The 16,401-nt window shown below is 33.8% G+C and overlaps 1 long non-coding RNA gene across 3 annotated transcripts; it reads right to left on the bottom strand.

The window, feature by feature from the left end:
• Positions 1-6,332: 6,332 nt before the first annotated feature.
• Positions 6,333-10,306, bottom strand: LOC134255279 (uncharacterized). 3 transcript variants are annotated; one of them, XR_009989500.1, is made up of 4 exons: positions 9,394-10,306; positions 8,655-8,784; positions 8,345-8,529; positions 6,333-7,279 (listed from the first exon to the last, which is right to left on the bottom strand). It is a non-coding gene; the product is annotated as an uncharacterized LOC134255279 (long non-coding RNA). The 3 variants fall into 3 exon arrangements; XR_009989501.1 differs by having other exon boundaries at positions 8,655-8,740; positions 9,394-10,305; XR_009989499.1 differs by lacking the exon at positions 8,655-8,784 and having other exon boundaries at positions 9,394-10,296.
• Positions 10,307-16,401: the final 6,095 nt, after the last annotated feature.

The raw sequence follows: 16,401 nt of genomic DNA, 5'->3' as shown, positions 1-16,401 counted from the left end.
GGCAGTTCGAGGGTCAGGTCGAGAGTCCTTATTTCACCATCTTGAACTCAAAAGGGGTAATCAATTTTTTTATTATACCGATATATATTGTAAAGAATGAATATCGAACCGTTATCAATTCATTCTTTGATCGGGATCGGGATTTGGTATCCTCCGTTGTTTACATTGCGTCTGCAGGTCGTGTAGGTTTTTGGATCATGATTTACTGATTAAAACAATATTTAGTTGATAGTTTAGTTGATAGTTGAAAATATACAATGTCATAATTAACAATTACTTTTCCTCTACACAGTCAAAATGTAACACAAATTTTAACTCTTAATAAAGCCGCTTCTTCATTCCATTGAACTAAATTGTAACGATATTTTGAAATGAGTAAACCGTTAACGTTAACGATAAAATTGTTTCCGTATTCTGTATGGTTATGTAAAACATACCATGCAAAATATTAAAAACGTGTGGTTTTTCCTGGAATAATTATTATTTTACGCATTAACTTCAATTAAAAAGGAATTTTAATTAAGAGGTCATTACTAAGCGGTCATTAATTATAATGACCGGGTCATTATATCCCACGTGCAAAGATTCCTAGGTCATAATTGCTGTAAACAGTAACTTTTGGAGTCATTATTGAGTTTTAAAATTTACTTATCAGCCAATCAAATTCTAGTATTATCAATAGAGATACAATAATCATATTTATATGGAAGCATCCTCAGGTAGTGTAGATTCAAATGTGTTCAGATCATGACCCAAAGGGGTTCTGAGGGGCCAAATGGCCGATCAAATATATACATAGAAATATAAAATAATTTTCTTTAATCTTCCCAAAAATAGTATAGCCTTGATTGATCATTATTTATATGGAAGCATCCTCAGGTAGTGTATATTCAAGTTTTTTTTTCTCAAAACACTACCCCTGGGGGTATGGTGGGGACACAATGGCCAATCAATGTTTTATATAGAAATATAAAGGAAAATTCGTTAAAAATCTTCTTCTCAAGAATATGAAAGCCATTATTAATCATATCTATATTGATTCAACCTCAGATAGTGTCAATTCAAATTTCCTAGTCACAGTGCTAAGGTGAGTGATATGGCCCATGAGCTTCTTGTTGCTACTTGAAAACACACAGTAGTCTATTTTAGAAAGTGTTATAGTATAACAGCTCTATCAAACACTTTATTTTAATGACCTATGATTTAGGATTTGTAAGAATGCAGTTTTAACATGGTTATTTTTTTGCAAATTACAAAGTTTGCACACTGGATTGTAAATACAATGTTATTGAATGTCAGGTTTTAAATGATTTCAGGTTAACATCTATAAAAATATAAACAAGAATTAATCGCGATGTTGATTCTCCCGCAAAACTAGCGAAAAATGCTCGCACACGAAAAAGTTTGTTTGCAATTACAGTATGTAGTAGACTACTTTATATAGTGTCTGCATTATAACGTGTGAGTAGAGTACGTTTCTCTGGTTGTAAGAAATCATTGTAATAGTTATTGTTAACCTAATTAATTTGACGTTAAGATGTTGAGTTAAGGAGACAGTTAATTCCTGATAGTATGACAATGGTGAACTGTACAGACAAGTTGTTAGAGTTAAGGAGACAGTTAATTCCTGATAGTAGGCCAGTGGTGAACTGTACAGACAAGTTGTTAGAGTTAAAGAGACAGTTAATTCCTGATAGTAGGCCAGTGGTGAACTGTACAGACAAGTTGTTACAGTTAAGGAGACAGTTAATTCCTGATAGTAGGCCAGTGGTGAACTGTACAGACAAGTTGTTAGAGTTAAGGAGACAGTTAATTCCTGATAGTAGGCCAGTGGTGAACTGTACAGACAAGTTGTTACAATTAAGGAGACAGTTAATTCCTGACAGTAGGCCAGTGATGAAATGTACAGACAAGTTGTTAGAGTTAAGGAGACAGTTAATTCCTGAGAGCAGGACAATGGTGAACTGTACAGACAAGCTGTTAGAGTTAAGGAGACAGTTAATTCCTGAGAGCAGGACAATGGTGAACTGTACAGACAAGCTGTTAGAGTTAGGGAGACAGTTAATTCCTGATAGTAGGCCAATGGTGAACTGTACAGACAAGTTGTTAGATTTAAGGAGACAGTTAATTCCTGATAGTATGACAATGGTGAACTGTACAGACAAGTTGTTACAGTTAAGGAGACAGTTAATTCCTGAGTGTAGGCCAGTGGTGAACTGTACAGACAAGTTGTTAGAGTTAAGGAGACAGTTAATTCCTGATAGTAGGACGATGGTGAACTGTACAGACAAGTTGTTAGAGTTAAGGACACAGTTAATTCCTGACTGTAGGCCAGTGGTGAACTGTACAGACAAGTTGTATGAATTAAGGAGACAGTTAATTCCTGATATTAGGACAATGGTGAACTGTACAGACAAGTTGTTAGAGTTAGGAAGACAATTAATTCCTGAGAGTGGGACAATGGTGAACTGTACAGACAAGTTGTTAGAGTTAAGGAGACAGTTAATTCATGAGTGTAGGCCAGTGGTGAACTGTACAGACAAGTTGTTAGAGTTAAGGAGACAGTTAATTCCTGATAGTAGGACAATGGTGAACTGTACAGACAAGTTGTTAGAGTTAAGGAGACAGTTAATTCCTGACTGTAGGCCAGTGATGAAATGTACAGACAAGTTGTTACAGTTAAGGAGACAGTTAATTCCTGACAATAGGACAATGGTGAACTGTACAGACAAGTTGTTAGAGTTAAGGAGACAATTCCTGATATTAGGACAATGGTGAACTGTACAGACAAGTTGTTACAGTTAAGGAGACAATTAATTCCTGACAGTAGGCCAATGGTGAACTGTACAGACAAGTTGTTAGAGTTAAGGAGACAGTTAATTCCTGAGTGTAGGCTAGTGGTGAACTGTACAGACAAGTTGTTACAGTTAAGGACACAGTTAATTCCTGACTGTAGGCCAGTGATGAACTGTACAGACAAGTTGTTAGAGTTAAGGAGACAGTTAATTCCTGATAGTAGGACAATGGTGAACTGTACAGACAAGTTGTTACAGTTAAGGAGACAGTTAATTCCTGATAGTAGGCCAGTGGTGAACTGTACAGACAAGTTGTTAGAGTTAAGGAGACAGTTAATTCCTGATAGTAGGACAATGGTGAACTCTACAGACAAGTTGTTAGAGTTAAGGAGACAGTTAATTCCTGATAGTAGGCCAGTGGTGAACTGTACAGACAAGTTGTTACAGTTAAGGAGACAGTTAATTCCTGATAGTAGGCCAGTGGTGAACTGTACAGACAAGTTGTTAGAGTTAAGGAGACAGTTAATTCCTGATAGTAGGACGATGGTGAACTGTACAGACAAGTTGTTACAATTAAGGACACAGTTAATTCCTGAGAGTGGGACAATGGTGAACTGTACAGACAAGTTGTTAGAGTTAAGGAGAGTTAATTCCTGATAGTAGGCCAGTGGTGAACTGTACAGACAAGTTGTTAGAGTTAAGGAGACAGTTAATTCCTGATAGTAGGCCAGTGGTGAACTGTACAGACAAGTTGTTAGAGTTAAGGAGACAGTTAATTCCTGACAATAGGACAATGGTGAACTGTACAGACAAGTTGTTAGAGTTAAGGAGAGTTAATTCCTGATAGTAGGCCAGTGGTGAACTGTACAGACAAGTTGTTAGAGTTAAGGAGACAGTTAATTCCTGACAGTAAGACAATGGTGAACTGTACAGACAAGTTGTTAGAGTTAGGGAGACAGTTAATTCATGACAGTAGGCCAGGAGTGAACTGTACAGACAAGTTATTAGAGTTAAGGAGACAGTTAATTCATGACTGTAGGCCAGTGATGAAATGTACAGACAAGTTGTTACAGTTAAGGAGACAGTTAATTCCTGACTGTAGGCCAGTGATGAAATGTACAGACAAGTTGTTAGAGTTAAGGAGACAGTTAATTCATGAGTGTAGGCCAGTGGTGAACTGTACAGACAAGTTTTTAGAGTTAAGGAGACAGTTAATTCCTGATAGTAGGACATTTGTGAACTGTACAGACAAGTTGTTAGAGTTAAGGAGACAGTTAATTCCTGACAGTAGGCCAGTGGTGAACTGTACAGACAAGTTGTTAGAGTTAAGGAGACAGTTAATTCATGACAGTAGGCCAGTGGTGAACTGTACAGACAAGTTGTTAGAGTTAAGGAGACAGTTAATTCCTGAGAGTAGGACATTGGTGAACTGTACAGACAAGTTGTTAGAGTTAAGGAGACAGTTAATTCCTTATAGTAAGACAATGGTGAACTGTACAGACAAGTTGTTAGAGTTCTTGTTGAAGACATTGTAGCTGATTATAAAAAAAATTCTTTTTAATACAAATTTGAAATGCAGTTGTACAGTTAAAGTCGGTTATAATAAGGTCACTGCGACCTATGAAATTTCTTTGCTATATCAATAATTCATTATAACTGTATAAGAAATTCATGAAATCTTTATAGTTTATCTAAGATAACTTCACTATATGTATCTGTACATTCGCAATATCCGTGTTCGTTCTAAACGAGTTTACCTGTACGTAGGTATTTCGAAACACCGATATCTCAAACACCATGGATACTGTAGATTGACAAATAATCACGATAGGTTTTAATTACATGGTGTTTGCAATTTATTTTTTTTTCACGAAATTAAACTTATTGTGAATGCTATTATTGGATTTAGAAACATCTAAATCCTATACAAAATTCAGATTAATTTTTCTTACAGCGTGAAATTAAAACCATTGCTATTGGTAGTTTTTTGAGAAATTGTGAAATTTTAGCATTATGGAATTAAAAAGACTTGCAATATGTCAAAGAAATATGTTTAAATCCCAACTACTTATTCATAAATTATGTACCCTTGATCTCTAGAACCCTTTGAAACCGCATAAGCAGGGTTTTTATCAATTTTTTAAATATTTTGGCATTATTAAATCCTTTTATAATCATTGCATACAAATAATGTTCATGCTGTAATCTGTTGGGATATGAGTGGCAGAGAGAGAATTCAATAAAGTGTTACATTCAGTGTTATAGGTTTTGAAGAGAATGCTTTAAATTTGATATCATTTGTTTCTATCATCAGTGTTTGTGATTACGAATGCTTGTTTATCTCTATGAACAGATGACTTATGATTTGTGATAGCAATTAATGTAGATTGGTTTAATTGTTTATGTGTATATGTGTATGAATTATAAAAAAAAATGAAGTTGAGTGTTAAGTCGTTTGAATGTATGTAGGTCATATTTTGATATAAAAAGTTCATATGAGGTTGCAGACTTTAGTTTGTTTTATATGAAGAGGACAGCACTGTGTAGGTTAATATCAAGAGACTTCAGTTTGTTTTATGAGCATGTCTACGAGAAAACCATGCAAGAGGTTATGGGAGCAAGGTTCTCAGATCAACTTCATGTTTTGTATGTAAATTTCTTCTATAATATGAAATATTTTGCCACAAATTTTTTTTCAGTGTGGTCTCACTTAAGGGGGTAAATCGACATTGTTACTAAAATAGAATTCTTGGTCCTTACGCAGGGTGAAAACAGGAATTTTATAGGATTTTGAATTTAAAAATTCGGCATTTTACTTGATAATGATATAAAATATCCAAATATGGCTGAAAGCAACAAGACACACTTGTTTCAGAAAAATTTTCAGAATCACAAACTGTGCCCTCGTTTAAGTGCAAAAAGGTCACAAATCTGGCATATTTCCAGATTTTTGAAAACTGGTGAAAATATTCATTTTTCAAAAACCCACAACTCAGAAAGTAACGCTTAGAATCAACTCAATCTCATACCAATTATTAGACAACATGTCTGTCTACATTATATAAAAAATCTGTCTTTGGACTCTCAAATATTGTGCTGTATTTTTTACTTAAAGTTTGACATTTTTTGTAAATTTTCAAATTTTCTTATCCCTGAACTTCAGCAAGAAGTTATGCTGATTTAAATATTTTCAAAAATTTAAATTTTACTATTAAAAAATACCAGTATATTGTTCATTTTTGTTTTCAATCAATAATTATTTCTTAGGGGGTTAAATGGGGCTAATTTGGGGGGGGGGCAGAATTGTATTATGTTACATTTCCTTTGAGCAGGGTGATATTCACATACTGCTTAGTACCTATTTGTCAATCAGTAGACCAAGTGTGTTCGCTCTTATCTTAAAAAAAAAAAAACATTTGCTTGATAGATAATAAAAATAGTACACCTACTAAGTAAGTAGATGGCCCCTTTTAATTTGGACTTCACAAGGTCAAAGGTTATAATTCTTGATATACCAGTATGTAGATAATCATTCAAAATCTTGAGGACTCATTGCTTGACAGACATCAAATTTAGTACACTGGTTTCTTGAAAAATAGAGGACCCCTTTAGATTTTGAGGTCACAATGTCAAAGGTCAAGGGTCAAACTGAACAAAAAGGAATATCAGAGCCATTTTCTTGACAGGCATATTGTCATGGCAACAAACTCAAAATGAATGAACACCAAGTTTAAAAAATCAACAAATTAGAACATTTATAAATTTTAATTTCATTGCAGATTAAAATATTAATATAACTCAAGAACTAAGTACATACAACAATAATTATTTACTTAAAATTGACTGCTTCCTGATATTTTATATTCACTTCCAATTTTAAAATGACATTGAAATTTTGTATGCTTGAAAAAAAATCTACTTGTTTAAGTATACATCATGGTTCTAAATAAAGGTAAGATTTAAAAGAAAAAAATCACAGTTTCTCCAAATCATTTCTGAATTATTTGCTTTACCTGTATACAGGAAATTAGTCTTTATAATAGTGTTATATTTGGTAAAACTATAGCACTGTTGACCTTTGATTTTTTCTAACATAACAAACACTTAAAATTTACTCTGAATTTTTGTGTATTCCTGCAAGTGAAACCTGATATAAACAATGTTTAAGTACATGTACCGATAAAATAGTATAAGTTAACATACATGAAATACCCTGAAATTTGGCTACTACGCAAGCTTCTTCAATCATAAATTGTCTTTTTTCTTCATGTTTGATACACCATTTGGGTTGATCTTGAGGTCTCAAGCTTTCAAAATCTATAAGGTGTGTCCAAACGATTCTATTCAGTATGACCCCATTTTTTTCCTATGTAGCATCCAATAACTTCTGGAGAAAATTTAACAAACACTGAAATTTCCAATTCTGGTTTAAAGAAGAACTGGACTGTCTCCAAATACACAAAAGTAGTACTCAAAGCATGTACCTGTGAAAAAGGACAGTTTTCAAATAAAATTGAAATAAACCATACTAGACATATTCTAAGAGTTTTTAAATAAATGTCATGTTTATGATAATGCTACATTTATATTTATCAATTGAAGAAAATGTCATCAAATGACTTGGGTAAGATTTTTCACAAATTCTTCTGGCTATCTTTGAAGAAAACAAGAGCTTCATATATCCTTGAAATAAAGTAACAGAGTAGGGAAAAATGCATGTGGCAAATCAACAGACAGACAAGGCAATTCCTATCCATGTACTATAGTATACAGATATGAAATGGGTATAAGGGAAATAGCAAATCTATGACTCCCCGAGGGAGGAAACTATTTCCTGGAGGAAATAGTTTTCTGCCAAGGGGAATTATAAATTTGCTATTACCCGAGTTCCCATTCCATAACTTTTAATTATACTGAAACAATGATAGGCGATTTAAAATTTTTTTAACCAGATATTCTGACATTTAAAAAAAAAAACTGTAGATGCATAATTACAAATGCATGCGGTTTAACACATTGCATGATAAGTGAAGTATCGTATCCTTAAAAAATTAAATTATTTTTAAAAAGTATTTTCACTGACATTTTGAAAAATTATCGTTGTTTTCATGTTGCTAGAATTCAAGTATGATTTTGACATCGCACATCGAAATGTTTTGACGTCATAGCTACATTGCTAATAACATGATGTCACAGACTCGAGATTCCTTGAACGCTCCACCCACTGAACACATTGATTGGTTAAAATTACTAATAAATATTCATGAGGGAGTAGCTCTGATTTTCCAGGGAGTAGTCTTCAGATGAGGGTAATAGTCACTTCTCTGGGAAATAGAGAGTTTTAAGGTATTAATTTATACAGAGTAATTACAGTAGAGGTATAATTAATATTAGATAAGTGTTAGATAAACGGCATCCTACTAGCTTGGGCTAGTGGGTTAACCCTTTAGATCAATCGGTAGAGCACTGGACTGGCAAGCCAGATGTCCCGGGTTCGATCCCCAGCAGAGGCATGAAATTGTCTCTGTTACAATATAACATATCCTTACCATTTTCTCAGCAGCGGTAAGTAAATGGTAATGCTAATGCTGCATCTGCATTGTCTCACCTCTTCTTATTTCTGGATCCTGTTCACAAAACTACATTGGAAACCCTATGTAGTAATTCTATAGCTCCACAGCTGAAAATCCCATTGTAAAGCCCACCCCTAACCAGGGAAATGAATTTGAATAATCTGAAATTGCACAAGAAATATAAATATAAAAGGAAATATTCTTTACAAAGTATAATTTCCCAGACTTATATTTATAATATTAGTTATGTTTTATTTATAATATTAGTTATGTTTTAAACACAAACCTGTCAAGGAACACATGGTGACCTTTAATTTGAAAAGTCTGCACAAGTATTTCACAACTCTTTTTCCTTTAATCATATATGGAAACCTAAAATCATTACTGTAGCCATCTTCAAAACATTTCATAAATATCTGGAAAAAAATTTGTTTAATGAGATTCTTTATAATCATGCAGCCCACATATGAGGCAATAATGGTGATTTAATTGACAGTGAAGACCCACCTATCCAATTCTTAATGTACCCTATTAGTAAACAGTCTTTGAAAACCCTGGACCCATTCAACTTTTCATTCCCTCTTCATCACCCCACAAAGGCTACTTGTGCTATTCATTAATTCTGCAGATGTGAATATTTTGCAATATTGTTGAATTAATACAGATATTTTTATTGCTACATGTACAAGTACCAACCTTGAAAAATTTCTCTTGACAGGTTTGCTAGGTATATATTCAGGTCCAGTACAATCACTAGATTTAGCTACATAGGTAGTTTTGATAGAAATAAATTACTTTGGTAGCTAAATAAAGCTACTTCAGGTAGGTGAATAAAGCTACTACAGCTGAACTAAGTAGGTAAATCAAACTATATCTAGTGATTGTACCAGGCCTGATAGTGTCTTGTAAAAAATCTTCTCTTCTCCCTAATCAAGTCCCCATCAAAATTATTTATTCATTTATTTTTTATATATCAATAAGCCTTTTTATAAGGTACATAGTATTATAAACCAAGATCCACCTACCTGTTTCTTTTTCAAATTCAAACATTGTTGATTCGGTATCATCATCACTACATCCGACTTGCTACCAAATGAATGTTCGCTGTCAGAATCATATTCATCAAAATCAGAGCCAGAATATGAAGACTCGTTAACAATTCACGCACCTGAATCTTTTTCTGAGGACGTACAAAACGGTAACAACAAACAAAACGTCTCAGGATGCAACAATGTTTACACGTGGTTAAGGAACCGCGTACATCGATCCCGATGGTTTTCATGATTTTTATGCATTTTATACAGAGGCCACTAGTATATACGTAACAAATTACTTTCACAGGAGGGACAATTTTCTTCAAATCACAGATAATTTGTGCCTAAAACGATTAGATGACAGACATCTGTTTATATACTTCGTAAACATAATCATTATCTACCTTTTCTACAGAAGAGCGCAACAGGGGAGATAATTCTAACAAAATCTAAATAAAAAGTAAAAAACGTTTTTTACACAGGAAAAGCAGGAAAAAATATATTTATAGCTTTTATAAAATTAAAAATAATTTTCATTCTTTATATTTGTAAATATTTTACACGAAATTCATTAAAATTACTGTTTAAAGTAAAACTTATAAAATCATGAATTTTTCCCTCATTTGAATTTGAGGTAATTTCATTACGATATAACTTTTCTGTCCTTGAGAGTCCAAAGGTGGATTTTACATATTGTTTAGATAATATCATAGAGATTCTTAAATGCACAAAATTCTGAAAAAAGAAGCGTTACTTTCTAAGAAATTTATCCCTGAATATTAACAAAAAATGAACCATTGCCATTTCTTGGCACCATGCCAATATTTGTGCCCTGGGGACAGCCTTCTGTATAGGGGTTTTACAAAAAAAATTGATTCCAACTTAATTTTACGACCTATTTCTATGAGAAAACATTGTCCTTTTATTTATATATTGTTTTTTTCTTTTTTATTTTTAAATATTGAAATTGTCATTTTACACCATTTTTTTTTGCATACACAAGCTTTGATTGGTTAGAGTTGGGTGTAAATTTCCGTGCACCTAACCTGGTCTCCTGTCTCATCCTTGCCAAGACAGGAGAGCCAGCAGGATTACATTCTATGCTTTCCTTGGATTGGTCAGAACAATGCGCGCTAAATCATAGATTATTGTGCTGTTAACTATATAATAAATATCGACGTAACAATGACACATTACATCAATAGCTTAGAAAAAAATCGCCCTGAATCCATTGACGCGGAGTATATGAAGCATAACAGGGTCAGGGAACCAGGCTATTGTGCACCCGATTTGAGCCGAGGGTAAATAAAACATGACGTCACAATACATACTTTTCCATGATTTTACCCAAAAAAAAACATGACGTCATGATTCATTGTAGTACATAGTTATCTTATCATTAGATTGAGACACAGTTGATTAGACTGATGATTCCAAAAAAAAAATTATGGGTAGTACATAGGAAATAAACTCGTTATCCAGATTCAATCAAAGGTGTACATTGATTTACCCAGGGTTGTAACATTCCATAAACCTTTCGGCCTAAGGGTGTATGGAATAAAACTTGGGGGATAAATACCCCTATACACCCTTGTTTGGACTTTGGAAACTAATAATGATCGCAAAAATAACCTACAAACAACATAAATCTGAGAACAGCCTGTAACACTGAGACCCTCGGAACCAGGTACCTAGGAGGGGTAATCATCCCCTGTTGACCGGTCAAACTCGCCGTCATTATCCCTAGGTCTTTATACAGTAGATGAGACATATCATTACACCCAATGATTAGGTTATATTTGATAACAATGTCAGACGAGTTTGATAACCATATAATTTACAAAACTCTGAGTAAAGCTAACCACGACTCGTAAATAGGCAAAAGCCATTATTGTAAGTTTCTTTGGCATCTTACTTTCCTGCATTATGGGTTTTTTTTCACTACGGAAAACTGTATAGCATGCGCCCATCTGCACCTGTGGCTACTTGCTACTTAACAGTAACTTAGTCAGCCACTTTATATAGGGATCCTCAGATATAGCAAAAGGCCAATCGAATATGGCGGACACATTCCTTAACGATTGTGTTCAGCTTTAAACATGTTAGTTATTCCCCTGCAACAGAGTTGGAGGATATAATTATGCAATTGTGTGGTGGTTTTCAGCTCTATTGGTCAGAGACCAGAAGAGCTTATGCGATAGTAATGCGCATAGGTTAGGGTTAGCCCTTGCCCATAACTTTTGATTTAGTGGAACTATGACTTTCATATTTCACATGTATATTTCTTGTGACAAGATCTTTCTTTGGGTACCACCAATTTTGACCTTGGACTTTGACCAACTTTTTACACAAATATTGCAAACGTTTACTTTGGCCATATCTTAAGAACAGTATATACCAGGACATTTTTACTTGACATGTATATTTTTTGTAAAAAGACCTTTCTTTGGATACCAGCAACTTTCACCTTTTGACCTTGGAGATTTCCTGCTGCATACTAACGATGCGTTTGTGATCTGTTTTATATCTTAAAATGTAATCGTTGTGAGGAAACCTTTCATTTGATACCAAGAACTTTGACCCTTTGACCTTGGAGTTTGACCTACTTTTAAAAAGCAAACCTTGACCATAACTTTTGACGGTACTTGGACACAGATTTGGAGGTATTTTTTCTGTATAATATTACAACTTATATATTTTAATAGCATTTCACACAAAAATTAATTAAAAATCTTATTTCATTTAAAAGTTAGTAAAACTTTAAATTTTTGGCGGGTTTGATTGACACATCCTTGTACTTTCACAAATTTTAAGTTTATTCTTAATACTTAGGAAAAGTGGCAATCTTGTTGTGTATAAATGAAAAATATTAATACTATAATCCAGAAAAATCAGAATAAACATGTTCGAAAGCAAAACAAACACACAATATATTCTCAGTCCGTGCAGTTGTGGTAAGACGACTTTGACGATTGAACGCACACGGTCAATCGTAAACAATAACAGAGCTCCTGCCCTGTTTACAAAAACTGTGTACATAACACGAGTATGATCGATTTGCAAACAAGACTTAGTTCGGAATGACGGTACTTGTGAAGGAATTTTGCTTTTTAACATTTCTACTCTGAAAAAAAAAATATTTTTCCGGATGAAAGTCTTAATATTTCTCATTAATACTCAAAAAGACTGCCACTTTTCCTAAGGATTATGAATAAAGTTAAAATTTGTGAAAGTGCAAGGATGTGTCCTTCAAACTCACCAAAAAAAATTGAAGATTTGATAACTTTTAAATGAAAAAAGATTTTTTCAATTAACTTTTGTGTGAAATGCTTTTGAAATATAGAATTCGTGGTATTATACAGAAAATATTAACTTCAAATCTGTGTCCAAGTACCTTTAAAGGGTTAGGGCCAGTGTATTCATACTTTACGTATTTAATTCTTGTGGCAAATTAAGACTTCTTTGGGTACCGCCAAAGTAGACCCTTTGACCTTGATCTTGGAGTTTGACCTACTTTTCAATATTGTAACCTTGGTCATAACTTTTGAAAGGTTAGGGTTAAGGCTTCCATACTTTACATTATTATGTATTCTTTGTGGCAAGCCTTTTCATTAGATACCGATTACTTTGACATTGGAGATTTTCTTACTTATGAAAAAACTTTAACCTTGGCCTACTTTCATATTTCACAATTGTATATTTCCAGTGAGAATATCCTACTTTAGATACCAATTTATTAAATTTGCATAATTATAGGAAAAGTTACCATATGTTATAAGGTATGTTACCATACGCTATGTTACCATACGGCGGCATCAGTGTTTCACAAACACATCTTGTCTTCTTTTCTTTGAAACACAGTGAAATATAGGCACAGTAAGATAAATTGTAAATGTTAAACTTTAAACTTTTAATTATTGTTATTCTAAAATATATATAGTGTTCATGGACACACGCAGTGTTAGCAGTAATCTTCAATTATAGATTATAATTTATTTAATTTTTAAAATTCAAAACAATATACAATGATTTACGGGCGTCATCAATATAAACAATTCGTATGTACACAGGCTGCACAGTCCAGTCCGATGTTGCACTAGATTTATAACAATTTGTCAAAATCATGAATAGAAATTTCCATTTTCATCAAATAACATGTGTTTTCAATTCCTTGTAGTGTCTTCGATTTTGTACGCACCGCGTTGAAAAATTGTATGTACCTATCTCAAATCAATAAAGTAAATATATATATTCTAATAACTCTTGAGTTGTTTGAACAATTATTTTGTCGTTTCAACCGTATTAAAACATAATTATTTGATCGGACGACCGACATCGCTTTTTGGCTCACCTGAGCCGAAGGCTCTGATCACATTCTGTCTGTAGTGCGTCTGTCCGTCCGTCTGTCTGTCTGTAAACTTTTCACATTTTCGACTTCTCAAGAACCGCTGGGCCAATTTCAACCAAACTTGCCACAAAGCATCCTTGGGTGAAGGGGATTCAAATTTGTTCAATTGAAGGGCCAAGCCCTCATTCAAGGGGAGATAATTGAGAATTAGTGAAAATTGGGTGGTATGTTTTAAAAGTCTTCTTCTCAAGAACCACTGTGCCAGGAAAGATGAAACTTATGGGGAAACATCCTCAGGTAGTGGAGATTTAAGTTTGTTCAAATCATGACCCCTGGGGGTAGGGCGGGGCCAAAATGGCCGACCAAAATTTTACATAGAAATATATAGGAAAATTCTTTAAAAATCTTCTTCTCAAGAATGACAAAGCCATAATTCATCATATTTATATGGAAGCATGCTCAGGTAGTGTAGATTCAAGTTTGTTCAAATCATAACCCCCCGGGGTAGGGCGGGGCCAAAATGGCTGACCAAAGTTTTACATAGAAATGTATAGGAAAATTCTTTAAAAATCTTCTTCTCAAGAATGACAAAGCCATAATTCATCATATTTATATGGAAGCATGTTCAGGTAGTGTACGAGGGGTTATCAAAAAGTTCGTGGACTAGCGTCATAAAATTAAAACCGCTTTAGGCACATCAATGAATTTTACCATATCTAGTTAGCATCATCTTTTCTATTTAAAGAATAAACCATAAATCATAAATGTTATTTTTCAATAAATAAGTAAAGTTTTTGTAAGCAATGGTATGTCCAGACGGCGCAACCTCGAAAACGACGTTTTTGCGACGTATGTGTAACCGAGAAAAACTCTTTTGATATGATCAATTGACATCCAAAAATCCTGTTAATTCAGGTATGTGTCAGGGCACAATTGTTCCATAAAATGTGAAATTTTCACTTCATTCTAGAAGTTATATGAATTTTTATCGTAAATTTTACACGGAATTTCCAAACAAATTTGACCTTGAAAATGACGTCAAAAGGGGGGAGGGGTTTCCGTTTCCAATATTCTATAAAGTTCTGCCCCTGAAAAAACTGATAAAGACTTAAAATATGTTGAAACTGGCTACAGAGAAATAATATGCATCCAGAGTACTTGTCTTTTAATGTTAAAAAAGTTTCAGAGAGAAAAGGGATTTGCAGTTAAAGTCGATTTGCAGTCAAGGTGTGAAAAATCAATCACGTCAAAAAATTACGTTGATCATTTGTTGTAGATATTGAACTCCCAAAAGCAAAATATGCAGACACAATCAAGCGCGGATCTCTCCCAGTGTATTAATCCATTTGGAATATTACATTCATTAAAGGCCACTGTTCATGACATTGTCATATAAACAAGGTGGGTTAAAGTCCTTACTCAGTTCCAGGGAATCTGATCAAAAAAGTGTATGAGGTAGAAGAATTGCACATTGAAAACAAAAAATTACGTTATCGGACGTCATGAAAATAAACGACGACAGCGCCGGGTAATCATATAATGTAGTTTTTATTCTATAATAATGTAGCAAAAAATAAAGGAATAAAGCTAAAATTTTCAACATTTCTTTATTTTTTGTTGTTTAATGTTTCATATAAATTTTGAAAGCACAGACTACATAGTACTAATTTTATAGCCTCAGTCCACGAACTTTTTGATAACCCCTCGTAGATTCAAGTTTGTTCAAATCATGACCCCCGGGGGTAGGGCGGGGACAAAATGGCCGACCAAAGTTTGACATAGAAATATATAGGAAAATTCTTTAAAAATCTTCTTCTCAAGAATGACAAAGCCATAATTCATCATATTTATATGGAAGCATGTTTAGGTAGTGTAGATTCAAGTTTGTTCAAATCATGACCCCCCGGGGTAGGGCGGGGCCAAAATGGCCGACCAAAGTTTTACATAGAAATATATAGGAAAATTCTTTAAAAATCTACTTCTCAAGAATGACAAAGCCATAATTCTTCATATTTATATTGAAGCATGTTCAGGTAGTGTAGATTCAAGTTTGTTCAAATCATGACCCCCGGGGGTAAGGCGGGGCCAAAATGGCCTACCAAAGTATTACATAGAAATATATTGGAAAATTCTAAAAAAAAAATTTTCTTCTCAAGAATGACATAGCCATAATTCATCATATTTATATGGAAGCATGTTCAGGTAGTGTAGATTCAAGTTTGTTCAAATCATGACCCCCGGGGGTAGGGTGGGGCCAAAATGGCCGACCAAAGTTTTAAATAGAAATATATAGGAAAATTCTTTAAAAATCATTTTCTAAAAAATAGCAAATCGATGATTGGCCATGGGACTACTTTTGGATTTAAACTTTACAATAAAAAGCCATTTTCTACTTTTTCCTACCCTTAGTGCTAAGGTGAACGATGTGGCCCATGGGCCTCTTGTTCAAATAAAGTAATAAAATTTTTGTTTTATGCCTGAAATCCTATTGACCATGCATTTCCCAAAAATACAGGTACTAATATTTTTTCACTCGCGGTGAACATCTTAATGTCGCTGCACGAGGATTATTTATACCGTTCATTCTGACTTTGTGATCAAAATATGAATTTCACAATACTAGTGAAAATTAGTTGCTGGTCATCCTAATA

The sequence above is a fragment of the Saccostrea cucullata genome, unplaced genomic scaffold, assembly GCF_032062105.1.
Source record: "Saccostrea cucullata isolate Sc308-1 unplaced genomic scaffold, CSIRO_AGI_Scuc_v1 ctg1728, whole genome shotgun sequence".
Lineage (NCBI taxonomy): Eukaryota > Metazoa > Mollusca > Bivalvia > Ostreida > Ostreidae > Saccostrea > Saccostrea cuccullata.
This window is presented reverse-complemented; position numbering and strand designations above follow the sequence as displayed.